This window comes from Ammodytes marinus (assembly GCF_949987685.1).
Source record: "Ammodytes marinus genome assembly, chromosome: 9".
Lineage (NCBI taxonomy): Eukaryota > Metazoa > Chordata > Actinopteri > Uranoscopiformes > Ammodytidae > Ammodytes > Ammodytes marinus.
The window spans coordinates 17,054,316-17,067,827 of record NC_137213.1 but is presented as its reverse complement, the minus strand read 5'-3'; the positions used below and the strand labels follow the sequence as shown (position 1 = coordinate 17,067,827).

Genomic DNA, 13,512 nt, shown 5'->3' with positions numbered 1-13,512 from the left:
ATGCATACGTTACATTACATTCAGTGGGGCACACATCTGTATATTTAATCTCAGGAAACCAGAACCTAAATGTCACTGTGATGAATGTGTGTGTGTGTGTGTGTGTGTGTGTGTGTGTGTGTGTGTGTGTGTGTGTGCGTGTGTGTGTGTGTGTGTGTGCGTGTGTGTGTGGGTGTGTGTCTGTTGTACACTCATTTAACAGCAGAAAGTGAGCAGTCATCACTTTGCCAGAGATCTGCTCTAAACCATAATTGTGCTCAGTCAGGCGTTTCAGAGCTTCAGAGGGCGCAGAAACTTGACCTCAGCGATGATGTAATTGTGTTTAATGACAGTGATGTCATGTGAACTTAAAACCTTGCAGCGGCTTCCCCAGGAAGCCAAATGACATGCTTTTAAAATAGTAGGCCTGCTTTAACCTTGAGTTGGTATTTTTTGGGGATTTTGGTCTGAATTGAACATTCTGGTGTAAACGCAGAACTTATGATCTGACTGCGCTGAGCTTGTGTGGTCTATGGAAACACAGAACCTTTAACACAGTGACCGAAAGATCAGTTATACAGTGCTACGGGCCCTGCTGTGATGCTTGGCAACTGGAAAACTGCATAGTGATCTAAAGTAACATTTAATGCCTAAATAAATATGGTGGCTTTATTCTGCAGGATTATTCAATGGAACATTCATACCCCCTCATATAGAAGGTAACCATTAGCCTGGAAATCCAGACCCACATCTATATCGATGTACTGTAGGGGCTGGCGGTGAGCAATAGACCTTCCCTACTCAAGGGGCGGCACCAACGTGTGTATTTCAAATACGGCCTGCATGCAATTGGATAGCACTACAACCAATCAGAGCAATGAACAAGGTGACATATTAAGCTCCGTTCGTTCGGCGTAGTTGAATGGTAAATTAAACTTTTGCCGTGGTCAGTCGAAAAATTCATCTTTCTTGCTTATGAAAGATTTGAGTGCCGTCTTCCAAATCGTTAAGTATCGAGGCCAAAGCTGTTTCAAACAACATGTCGACAGCCATCGTTGTTGTTTACTATCACGACTTTGACAGAGCATGTGCAGCACTGTCACCATACGGTTACGCCCGCCCATATCTGATTTCCAACATGGTTAATGAGCTCCAATGGTTGGTGCCCAGGGTAGTATGCAGAGCAAATTTCAATTCGCTTGCGGCGAGTCTGGATTTCCAGGGTAGGTAACCATAGGACCGAAGAGATAAAGTAGAAATGAGACAGAGGGTACCATAAGAGTTGAAGAATAATATTTGGATTTTTGTAATGTTTGCTAACAACAAGCAACTTTGAAAAATAGAAATGGACCAATAGGCAATCAAACTATGTGCTTTTCAAGCATCAAATATAAAAAACAGATGGGAAAGGCGAAAATATGAGAAACAGATCCTAAATTTCCCACCGGACACTTTGAGCATTGGCCGGAACATTAAAATGTCAGCTAGTGGACCTGAAACCTGACAATTCTCCAGCCACCATAATGATACCATTATCTGATTAACAGAGATTCAAAGCAGGGAGTCCGAGTAAGTAAGAATATCTGAACTTCAGAGAACTATGAAATTCTTTAAATATTTCCGACATCTACGAAAAGCTACTTAACTTACTCAATTGGACACACTTTCTTTTCCGTAATATCAACTTATTATCAATATTTCTGTCATGATTTGATTCCCCACAGTATAATTCAAATAGTTTCATAATTCAAAATGTTCTGGTCCTTTTTTGAGAGATAAATATACATGTTATTACCATGAACAATTTCAAACTGGTCCAAACTCAACATGGCTGACCTTGTTTGGTTGTTTTAGCTGACTGTTTGATTGCTGCTACTTGAAATCAAGGACTGGTGCCTGCACAAGAAATCCAAGCTATGAAATCACTGACAAATTGCTTGTTTGAATGTATGTGGTATAGCCAACATTTTAGTGGGTGTTTTATCAATGGCCAAGGAATTTTGAGGGCAAAAGAGACATTAAAATAAGTATCCTTACTTTTCACGAAAACAGAGGTTAAAACAACTGAAATATCAAGGGAGCGAGAGAAAAAGGGCATGATGGAGAGAGTGTGTTTAGATCAGTGAAAGCCTAGCCTCTAGCAACATTATGGTCAGTATACCATAGCCATGTGGAGTAGCATTGAGCACTGGCACGCAGAGATGCTTAACAAGCATGTTTATAGCTCCCTGTCGGGGCTTTTATTTGATGGTCGCCATTTTCGGGCCCTTTCCTTATTTCTCTTGGAGGAGATAGCACTGTGACCTTCCAAGCATAGCAGAGGGCCGCCACTGACTGCTAAGAATGTCCCGTGTGAGAAAGAGAGACAGATGGAGGGATCAACGGAAAGAGGAAACGGGGAAAGGACAGGAAAGTAGGCAAGCTATATTTAAGAGATAGATTGATGGATGGACGGAATGATGGATGGATGATGAATGAATGAGTAGAAGAATGCTTTTGGAATAAGTGGTTGGTAAATAAAAGTATATGATTGACAGATGAGGGCCAGTATGGATTAATGGGTTAATGGCTAATGGATGGATGATGGGTGTATTTGTATTGTGTGTGTGTGTGTGTGTGTGTGTGTGTGTGTGTGTGTGTGTGTGTGTGTGTGTGTGTGTGTGTGTGTGTGTGTGTGTGTGTGTGTGTGTGTGTGTGTGTGGAGATATGTTTAGATAGCTACAAGAAGAATGGAGCAGGTGGTTGGACAGTCAAAATGAAAGGCAAGATTAGGTATCACTAAATGAAATACTGGCTGTATGCAGCATTAAGTGGCTGTCATGACACAAAGCAGGATAGAAAGTGTTGACTGATGTCTGAAAAAGCTGAAGGGATTTACTGGATATTCTCCAATGGACAGGAATATTAAGACAGTGAACTCTGGTTTGACATTAGTGTCCATAACTGTCAATAGTCACTCTGTGTCAGTATGCATGAGGTAAAACAGGAAAACGAAATGGATCCAGCCAAGTGGTTGTTCTCACTCCGCACACATACCCATCCAGATTGCATTTCAACCTGGCTCTCATACCTCTCAAGTAAAATTCAACCTGTCCATAAACACAGTTGAAGATTCCATCCTGACAATAACTTATCTATGTCAAAGCAGGGCTATGTCAATGGGCCTGTAAAATATTTGTTGAGTACTTTTGATGTGTGTTAACTCTTTTACATGGGAGAAAAAAAGCACAAGGGAACCTCCCATGTGTATCCAATATGTGTGTGAAACATGTTATTTATAACTTACAAAGAAGAGAGGGGGGAATGCCTCCAGTAGCTGCAACAACAGAATGACCAAGAGACAATACAGTCTGGAAGCACAGTCAGACACCTTTCACTCTTGACTAGATTTGGGGATGCTGCTGTTATGTTTCTGTGTGTTTCTAAGAATATCTGTATGCTTTTACTGCTTTGGAAACAGCACATTCACTTAACAGTGGCTTGAGATAAATAACCAATGGAAGGAGAAGACCATGAGGGAAGTCAAAACAAACAGCTGTAGAAAAATATGGTATTGGGAATACATATACACACAGAGAGATAGGCAGACGAAGGAGGACTTGGTGAGTATGTGCACACTTGCCCTATCCTCGCCTTAGACAAAAAGCAGACTGTTTTCACCAGGTTGAAGTGAAGACAAACCTCATTAGACCAAACCTACAAGCCTGAGGATGAGAAGATGATAGGGTTTTTTAAAAAGAGTCTCAAGGTTGTGGCTTTATGTACGGCTGCAAACTTGTGGACGTTCCTTTCACGTCCTCTTTGCCTTGCCTCACAAACAGAACAGGGAAGCTAAGCTGAAAGCAATTATGGTCAGAGCTCATATCATTCCCATTCTGTCTGCCTCATGCTGCCATACACTCCACAAGTGGAACTCGATAACGACCTTGCTTCATCAGAACCATAAAGGCTTCATTCATGTGTCTCGGGGCTGTCAGATTAAAACCTTACCAACTAAAAAGAAAGACAAAATAACACAACCTGGGCATTGATAAAACAGCCTAAGTTCTTGACAGAGATAGGTTTCTGACATAATACAAAATGTGTTTTGAGTAGATTTCTTGTGCCCAGGGGTCATTTTCAATCAGTGAAATGGAAATTTAAAGAAAGTTGCGAGGTCTCCATGAAAGCAGTCACGTTATGCAATCTGAACACTTATTATAAACCACCCACTCAGGGTTGTGTGTGTGTGTGTGTGTGTGTGTGTCTGTGTGTGTGTCTTTCTCTCTCTCTCTTTCTCTCTCTGTCTCCCTCTCTCTATTATTTTGCATGGCTGAGGGCCCACATCTGTAGCTCATTCTGCGGGGGCTTCTGTGTATCCCCTGAGCCAGCACAGTAGCATTAAAGGTAAATCTACTGGATCGACAGTCCTGTGAGAATATCCATCAGCCCAGCACAAGATTATTAAAAATATTTATGGCTTTATTATCACTGAGGAATATTAGTGTTGGCAGCTCTGTTGACAGACAATATGGGATTATCTACAATACAATTAGCTGGATATATTGTACATGTTTTTTTTGTGGAAATTAAAGGCTGTCACCACTGCTCCAAAGGGAAAATATTACTGTTGATTCATGCGATATCCTCTTAGCATTTATAAGTAGAATTAAACGGATCCAAATTTTCAATAGTTTTTGTTGAGTACCTAACTGAAATAATACTGTTTAAACATTTATCTTGTATTTTAAAACGATACGTTGTTTGAAAACAATGCATTAAGCAACACACACAGAAATATCAGTGGTATTCAGAACATTCTCTAAATAAAATTGCTCAAATACAAGTGCATTCAAAATGTTACACTGGTAATGCAGTTATTATGCAGAACAGTTCCTTCCACTGCGTGATTATTATAATATGTATTGTTCTATATTTCTATATCTATTACTAAACTTGAAGACACATCTCTGGCACTCGGACCTTTACCACAGGTTCCCCTTCAAGTCTACTCTTCTCCTTGTAAACCAACAGCTGCTACTCCAGTCAACAGTCTGCCAATAATCTCATGAAGTTTTCAGATGACAAACTCATTGGACTTATCTCTGGTTGGGGTTGCGTATATGGGTTGCTTCCTGGGCACCTTCATGGCCCAGGACCTCAGCAGAGGATATGTGCTTCCTGCTGTAGAAGTTGATGGAGTTCAAACCAAGCGAGAAGTCAGTGATGCAGCCCCTTCATACACACAGCCATCATTGAGTACACCCTCAACTCCTCCATCACCATCTGTTACAGTATAAAGCTGCAAAGGACTGCAGTGTATCTTTCACCCTGCAGAGAAAGGTGATTGGCTGCAATAGGCCCCATCCCTCCAGGACCTGCACGCCTCCAGGACCCTGAGGCGTGCAGGATAGACTATGGCTGGCTGCCCCCCCCCCCCCCCCCTCCCACAAACTCTTTGAGACAGTATGTATTTTTGTGATATATACTCCTGACATTGCTGCAGTAGTTGCTTTTTATTTATCTACGTTTATTGTATGTACCACTATATCAAGGAAAATGAATTGTTACTGGAAAAGTTGCTTGGTTATAAACATTATTCTTATTCATCTTGGGTGATTTGTTGGGTATTACTGATGCATCAGCAGTTAGTGGTACTTTAATGTTGTCATGTATTAGAGTTAAAAGTCCAATATTTGTCTCTGTAAGGTAGTGGAATAGAAGTAGACAGTAGCATGAAGTAGAAATACCCAAGTAAATTGAAAGTACCTCAAATGTATACTTAACACTTAGTAAGTGTACTTAGTTAATGTCGACCACTGAACAATTCACAGCTCTCCAGTTCAATTGAATGCAGAAAAACATGACACACTTAAAAACTGTGCGCTGAGCACCAACCTCTACATAACTTCATTTTGTGTGTCAAACACTATCATGTATTAATATTCATAATCACTGGCAAACATTTCCACAACTGCTTTATAAACATACTGCTGCCGTGCAAAACCCAAACCCACACAAGAACAGCTTTGGTCCCGGGACACTTTATGAATTCCAGGTGTCACGTTAAACCGAGGGAGTTCCGATGGAAAGAAAGGAGAAAGAAAGGGAGGGAGATGGGAGTGATAGATGAGCTGAGGAAGAGCTAGGATGGAATTAATAATAGTGTGAAAAAAAGGATTGACAGATAAAAAGAAAGAAAGAAAGAGTGCCAAAAGGGAAGTATGAAGAAGAATGTGTCCCTTTGGGATCATGTAAAAATAAAGTGCTCCCCGAACACAACATCATTTACAGCTTTTAACTAACAACTGTCAGCAAGGTTGTTTTTTTGCACTTGTTAGTATTCAAGAATTATGTTCATTTAGCGGACCTTTATGTCAAGAAATTTCATAAAATAAATTACTTCAAATCTTTCACTGGACTGTATCAAACAATAAAACCTCTGAAATCATCACACATGTTAATTATAATATAATATATATATATATATATATATATATATATATATATATATATATATATATATATATATATATATATATATATATATATATATATATAGATGTATATATATATCATAAAGTCCACAATACTAAAATGACATATTGAGCACAGTTTTAAAACTATGTTCCATGTTTACATCACAGAGAAAAAACTGACCAAAGTAAAATGCTGCCTTACCCTTGAAGGTTTTCTTCAACTTTCTCTCTTCCTTCCTCTCTTTTCTCTGAAAGACTGACCGTCACCAAGCCTCTCCCTATGCCACCTGTTGACAGGCCTGAGCAAATGATTCAAAGACCTCTACTCTGCCAGTGACTTTTTACTCTCTCCCTCCCACCTCAATAGTGGAAATCTCTTCCAAATGCCTATGGGCCAATGGGCAGTTAGTTGGGGAGTGTCTCATCTTCTCCTCTCCTCCAGTGATTGAATGAAAAGGCAGAGAGGGAAGAGGAGAGAGAGAGAGAGAGAGATTGCAGCTTTTACAACTCTTTTCCCATAAGGGAGTCACTCTCACGCTGGGTACCTTGCTTCCTCATCATATCAACACTTCTTCCTTAGTAACTGTTGTTTTATTCTCCCTATGATGTATATGTTGAGTTGCAGTAGCAGAGGAGGTTGAAATGAATCTATTTAGCAGAGAGAGAAAATAGGATTCAAAGTGGGGCGAGATCGAAGCCAAGAAAAACGTAGAGTCAGCTCAGGATAGGCAAAACCGCTGGGGAGAAGTTATATATGACAAAACACATGTAAGATATTGCACCCGAAGATTTAAAAGAAATAATATTATATATTTGGACTCAAATGACATGGATACAATTGTGGCATACAGTTCATATTAAGTATGAAGACCAATTTGAAAACAAAACATGTCCTGGAGTAACACATTCTGGGGGATTTTTTTCTGAAACCTCTGGAGCATTTTTGTTGGTCAGATGAGTGGGAGTAAGACACCATAAAAGTCTGGACTTGATTTGATATTTACGAATTATTTTCCCAAGAAAGATCCCTCAGTTTTTTTTTTTGTTTTTTTTTTATCTCTGTGACACCAGGCCACCACTGAGTTTGCTGTGAAGACACATAGCAGGCTAACTCCTTCTAGCCAACCAGAACAACCCACAGGCGTCATAGACAGAAAACCCCCTCAGACTGTGTTATGACCACTTTAAAGCATGCAATAACAGTTGATATACTGTTTTGGCTTGTGCATGAATATTAACAGGACAGACACATAAGCATGGACCAAAATGACCATTACCAAAGACCTCAGGTGTCAAGGTTGGCAATCCTTTACGCTGACAGTGGCTATTTGTCTCTAAATATATAAGTATGGTTTCAAATTTCTGTGGGATTGTTTGAGTGAAACTGGAGATGAGGCCAAGGGGCCGGTTGTGGTTGTTTGTTTGTCCAGAACAGACGCTGCCAAAACCGTTAACTGTACTCTTTGACATGTTGGACAACCATTAGTTTTTTGGTCCATCTTTGTTTTTCTTTTCTTTTTCACACAATTTCTGATAAGATGCTTCTTACCCTTCAAAAACACTTTGTACACATAGAGACAATTAGCAATATATAAAAACCGTACACAGTCTTTTTTTTTAAGATTTTTTTTTGTTGGCATTTTCAAGCTTTTTTAGATAGTACAGAGTTGAAATGGGGAGACAGGGAGAGGGATGCTGATGCAGTAAAGGTCCACGGGTCAGATTTGAACCCGCGACCACTGCAAAGAGGCCTGAGCCAATATGGTACGTGTTCTATCCACTACGCCACCAGAGCGCCCAACTGTACTGTGTCTTTGATGAAGCACTGTAGCAGTGAACATGTTTAGCAGCTAAAAGGCTGGATATAGTGAATGATCACAGATAATGAAAACAATCAATTTTCGAGAAGAAAAGAGAAAGGCAACAAGCTGTACTCACAAAATAATATACAACATTTTCACCGAATAAAGTTGACATGGCTATGGACATAGTCAACAGTCAGCAAACTTTATCATGGCATCATTATCATTCATGTGAGTCATGTTTCTGTCCATCTGGTGAAAGTAATTCAAATATTCACTGTCTTGTAGCTCTGTCTTTCTCCACTAGCAATTAGATAAAGTGTAGCCTACTCCTGGGGGAATAATGTATTTCCCTCTGAATTTATTGACTTACTAGTTCCTACCTTTGTCTGGGTTCTGTCTGGATTTGTACTTTGTACAATGAGTTTATCAGAGATGTGTTGCCTAAACCAGTTTCCTGATCCATCTGGAGGAAAAGAATGTCAACTTTCCCATAAGATAATGTGTTCCATTGATAAATATTTACAGGAGCTACTTCACAGTCTGGTCAAAATATTTTTTGTTTTATTTCATATTTATTTATTTTTCATTTCCATTACATTTTAAAGCTAAAATAAAGGATTATATTTTGCGTTTTTAGAAGCAAACTGCTCCTCGGATCAAGGACAAAGATGAATGAATCACTCAATACTCCATAATGACACAGTCATTACAGCGAGCTCACGGCGACATGTAACCTTGGAACATTGGCCAAATGATGTCCAGCCTCAAATGTGGTCCCGCAGCAAAGCTTTCTATCCATTTTACTGATTTCCTTTATCACAAAGGCTATGAAACCAGGACACATTCAATTACACCATTCCGGGAGAGCTAAGACTATTAATTAAAGTTCCCCGGATTCCATTTTATTGTGTGAAGATTATTTTCAGGTGCAAAGAAGAAGAAAAGAAGATGAAGAAGAAGACTGATCTGATATCCCCATTAACAGATGAACTCAGTGGCAGAGGCAATCATCTCCTCATGTTGGGAATACTTGTGAAATCAATAACTGAAGAGTAACACTCATGTGAAATTGCATAAAAAGCGATCTGATTCTTCTTTTGCCTCAGGTCTACAGAACTCCTACACAGCCTTAAGTTACACTGTAATAACACAGCAGTGTCTAGTATCTCTGTAACACACATCTGCCTATACTGTACATTCTATGAGAGGACTAGGTTTACTGCTAAGCTCCAATAGTTTGCATGTATAGCATCTGTGTATGTCGGTATCATGGTCGGCATGTGTTTTTGCCAATACTTGTTTCCTTCATGTCCATAGAGATATGAGCAGACAGTTGCTTATCTGAGATCATCAGACCCAAATATTTGGACCCAATTACTGGCCATGTAGGCAAACCCAATCTAAACCAGCACAGATGAATGCAGTGCCACATGCATTGCACATACACATACCAATCCCTTTAAGCAGTAAAGCTGTCAACATGTCACAAAGGTCAGCAAACATTCACATTCTATTTAAGTTGAGAACCAGTCCACAATTGCATTTTCTTAATTATGGGAACAATGGGTTCATGAAAAGATATATATATTTTTTCCTTTTGTTCTTTGTGGTTTTGGTGTGAAAACGCTGACCAATCTCAGGCTTGCAAAACATCCCTCCTGTAGAATTACAACTTCCTGCTTTCTTGCAATTAGTCAGCTGCTATAGTTTAGTCGTTACTCTGCTTCGAAATCGTAAAAAATAGGAATGTTTTAAGAAAATAAGAGAGAAGTAAATCCTTAACCGCTTCATCTATGCTAAATCATTCCATTTCTCCGGCGTCCCTTACGGCATATATCAAGCCATGCACGGGTCTGTCGCTGGGACGTGCTGTGTGTGGGACCTGATGACATTTACAGCGCTTCATGGGACAATGAGAAAGTCTTTCATGGATGTCAATATACTTTAATGGAAACGTGACTGTTTCCTATTGTAAGATTGTGGGTTCATGAGCCAAGTGCCGGGAAACGCACACCCCATACCAGCAGAAAGATGCAACAGAGGTCTTCGCAGCGGGGGTGAATTTTATATTATGGAGCATTTAATGGGATGCATGTCTGTCTGTGCTTTGTTTCCCTGCTCTGGGTAAAAAAAGAGAGACATTCTCTGAACTCTTATTAGAAACTCCCACACACCTCCGGATTCCTCTTCAATTGTATCCCTTGTAAACTAAGAGCTGCTGAATAAAAGGTGTTTTTGATATCAAAATTCAATTACAAGCATAGGTCGCTACAGTTGCTGTATACGTATGTGGTCTAATACATTTAAAGCACATGCTGATTTAACTATCATCTTTTGCCTTTTTTTCTTCTTTTTTTAACGGTCCTTTGCTACCTTGGAGTCCGCTTTAAAACGAAGTTACAACTATCATTAAACAGGGCAGAGGTAAGTCTGCTTCCTGTGAGGGAGTCTTCCTCTCCCTCTGTTTTCCCTACAGTTTGAGCCTTAGCACCTTCAGCAACCCATCTTATATGTTCTGGAATGGCTGCCATATTTTATTCGTACACACATGCTGGATGTAAAGATGAAATATAATAGTGCCCGAAATAACCAGATTTGATAATCCAGATTTAAAGCAGGGAAAATAAGACATTATTATGATACATGTCCCTGTTTTTCGAAAATAATGACTCGGACACCACAATACACAGAACAGCTGGATCTACACCAAAACGCTTTCCCTACTATGTTACCTACAATAGGAGCGTATTCCCATGGCAGGAAAAGTTCATTGAAAAAAGTATTCTTATAACTGAATGTTTTTCACATTATATTATATCATTATATTGATGACATACTTCTTGTTTAATAAAAAATAAATTTTTGACTTTTTTAACCAGATTAATAGTAATTATATACTGTACATCTATCGTGTGATAATGTTCCATGTTAAAATGTGCTTACCTATATTATTTTAATAGGAAAGAGAGAGTCAGCTTGTTATTTCTTAACGATGTGAAAATATCTTGTTGTAACGTGTAAAACATAATGTTATAAAACATTAGACTTTTAACGTCATGACATTATAATTGTTTTTCTGGTGTGACAGTTAAACGCTTTTATTAGGTTTTTCCTTGGTCACATTTTAGCTTCCAACTTGCTATAGGATCAGTCTTTCAGTACAGTAAGGTCTTCATCCGTAAGAAGATCATACGTGTTGTGTTTGGCCATTGCTGCTAGTTTGTTGCTATGGCAGAGTGGTAAAATAGACTGCAAAGCTAAGTAAAGACTTGTTAAAGCTGAAAAAAATGTAAAAGCCTCAACAAGCCACATTTTCCCCCTATGAAGCTTTATGAGAGGGGAGCAACATAAAATAAAATACAATCTGCATTATAATTTTACAACCTCATGACGCAGAAGTTTGTTTACATAGATTCTTGGTCATTTTGCTAAAAGAAAATAATTTTAGAATGCATTTCTGTCATTTACTCTCATTTGTTTTATCATGGATTGATCATAAAGGGCACTAAAAATATCAAACTAATAAATAAAATGCATGAAGCGACAAGCTTTGCCGACACCTTAATCCTCCCACCCAACATGTTCCCTTCAGCAGATTTTGGAATTGAACGGTGGCTAAATAGAGGAAGTTATTTATTGTCCACTCCTGTGCACCTGCTGCAGCTCTTTGCTATCATCTTGTTTTTCCTCCCAGCCAAGGCAAATAACAGCCCTCTTGATGCTCATATATTTCTAGTAATAACAACCATATGTGAGAACTTGCTAAGCAAAAAAGAGAATTGAGCTGCTGGATGTCCTGTCATAATTAACATAACAATCGGAAAATAATGCCAAATATGTCATAAACTGAGCTACTTTAACATACCTTATTTTAATAAATGGGTTTCATAATTTAGAACTTTAAAAGAATAAGCATTTACTCACAAATATCAAAATTTCCTAGCATCTGTTTTCATGCCTCAGTTTGTGGATCTTTCCAGTTTATTATGTAAGCTACACATTTGCAAACTGCACACTATAAAACATTTGTAATTTTCAAATAGTCAGGACGGGTTTGTAGGAAGGGTTGAGTGTCCCTCTTTGATATAGTTGTTGGTCTGGACTATGTCTTGGCCCGGAGCAGTAGCTTTGTGTTGCCAGGCCAATGCCTCCAGTCTTTATGCTAAGCATAAAGGAAATCTATCCTCTCATCTAACTCTCGGGGGAAAAAAGCAAATAAGCGCATTGCCTCATATAGGAAATGATTCCTTTGAAGTTATTCTTACTCCTAAACTTGGTACTGTAATGTGTTATTCAATGGTAAACACCTAAGTCCACTTCAGAGTGTCTGAGGCTACTGACCACATTACATTTGGATGGTTTCAACTACTGCACGTCTGTCTGCTATCAAACAACCACTTACACTAAGTTAAACCTCAATGGATCCTTTCAAGAAAATACACTTAAAGCACATTAGCTCTATTCTCTTTGAAAACACATGGTATATTTAATCACACACAGACTGACTGCGGTAGAAGGGAAACAGGAACATCACTGATTGTGCATTTCCTTGGGGATCTGGAAACTGTTGATTGAGAGTGGCTGATTTGATCTGAAAGGAAACACACAATGAGCATTGTGTGTGAAATGGCAACTGACAGACAGGTCCAAATAGCCTCCACAGATATCCAACACATGAAATATGTTTTAAAGACTGACTAAATGTCCGTCTTGTCTGGGGGTTATTAGGATGGATTAACACCGCCAAATCAAAGCTGACAATTATCCAACACAGTGGTAAAAAAGTCGTTTTTTTCCACTCCCGTCTAAACATTCGAATAAAGGACCTAATTGTTTACATGGAAATGACAAGAGGAAGTTGGGCCAAAGCTGGCATCAATGCCACATTCTGCCTGTTGTTTACACTCCTGACATGTCTTAGGGGCCGTTTTTTGTTGCCAGTGTAAACTCAAACTGTGTGTTGAAAGCAGATTGGATTAGTGGACGCGGTGTAGATAAAGGCAAAGTCATTTAAGGGGGAAACAAATGCCACATGGAGGTTTGCTGAATGTGTCCCTCTCAATCCCTTGGTGTGTGGGTGTGTGTTGGACTTGCTTTGATGCCTACCAGATTGTGCACATGCAAAGAAACTTGTGGGCTATGTTTTTATATATGATGTCGTGATTATCCGTTAATGTTGTTCAACTGTGCTGTGAGCGACTTCCAGATGATTTTCAAAGATTATTTTAAACATGGCTTCTGTTTCGTTGTGGTAAACGACATTCATCATA

At 39.1% G+C, this 13,512-nt stretch overlaps 1 protein-coding gene across 2 annotated transcripts in view; it reads right to left on the bottom strand.

Moving 5' to 3' along the window:
• tnn (tenascin N) overlaps positions 1–6,746 on the bottom strand; it is a 42,168-nt gene extending 35,422 nt beyond the window's left edge. For both annotated transcript variants that reach the window (XM_080033481.1, XM_080033482.1), the window contains exon 1: positions 6,640–6,746. The gene's annotated coding sequence lies outside the window, so the exon portion shown is untranslated. The remainder of the gene's footprint in view (positions 1–6,639) is intronic.
• Positions 6,747–13,512: the final 6,766 nt, after the last annotated feature.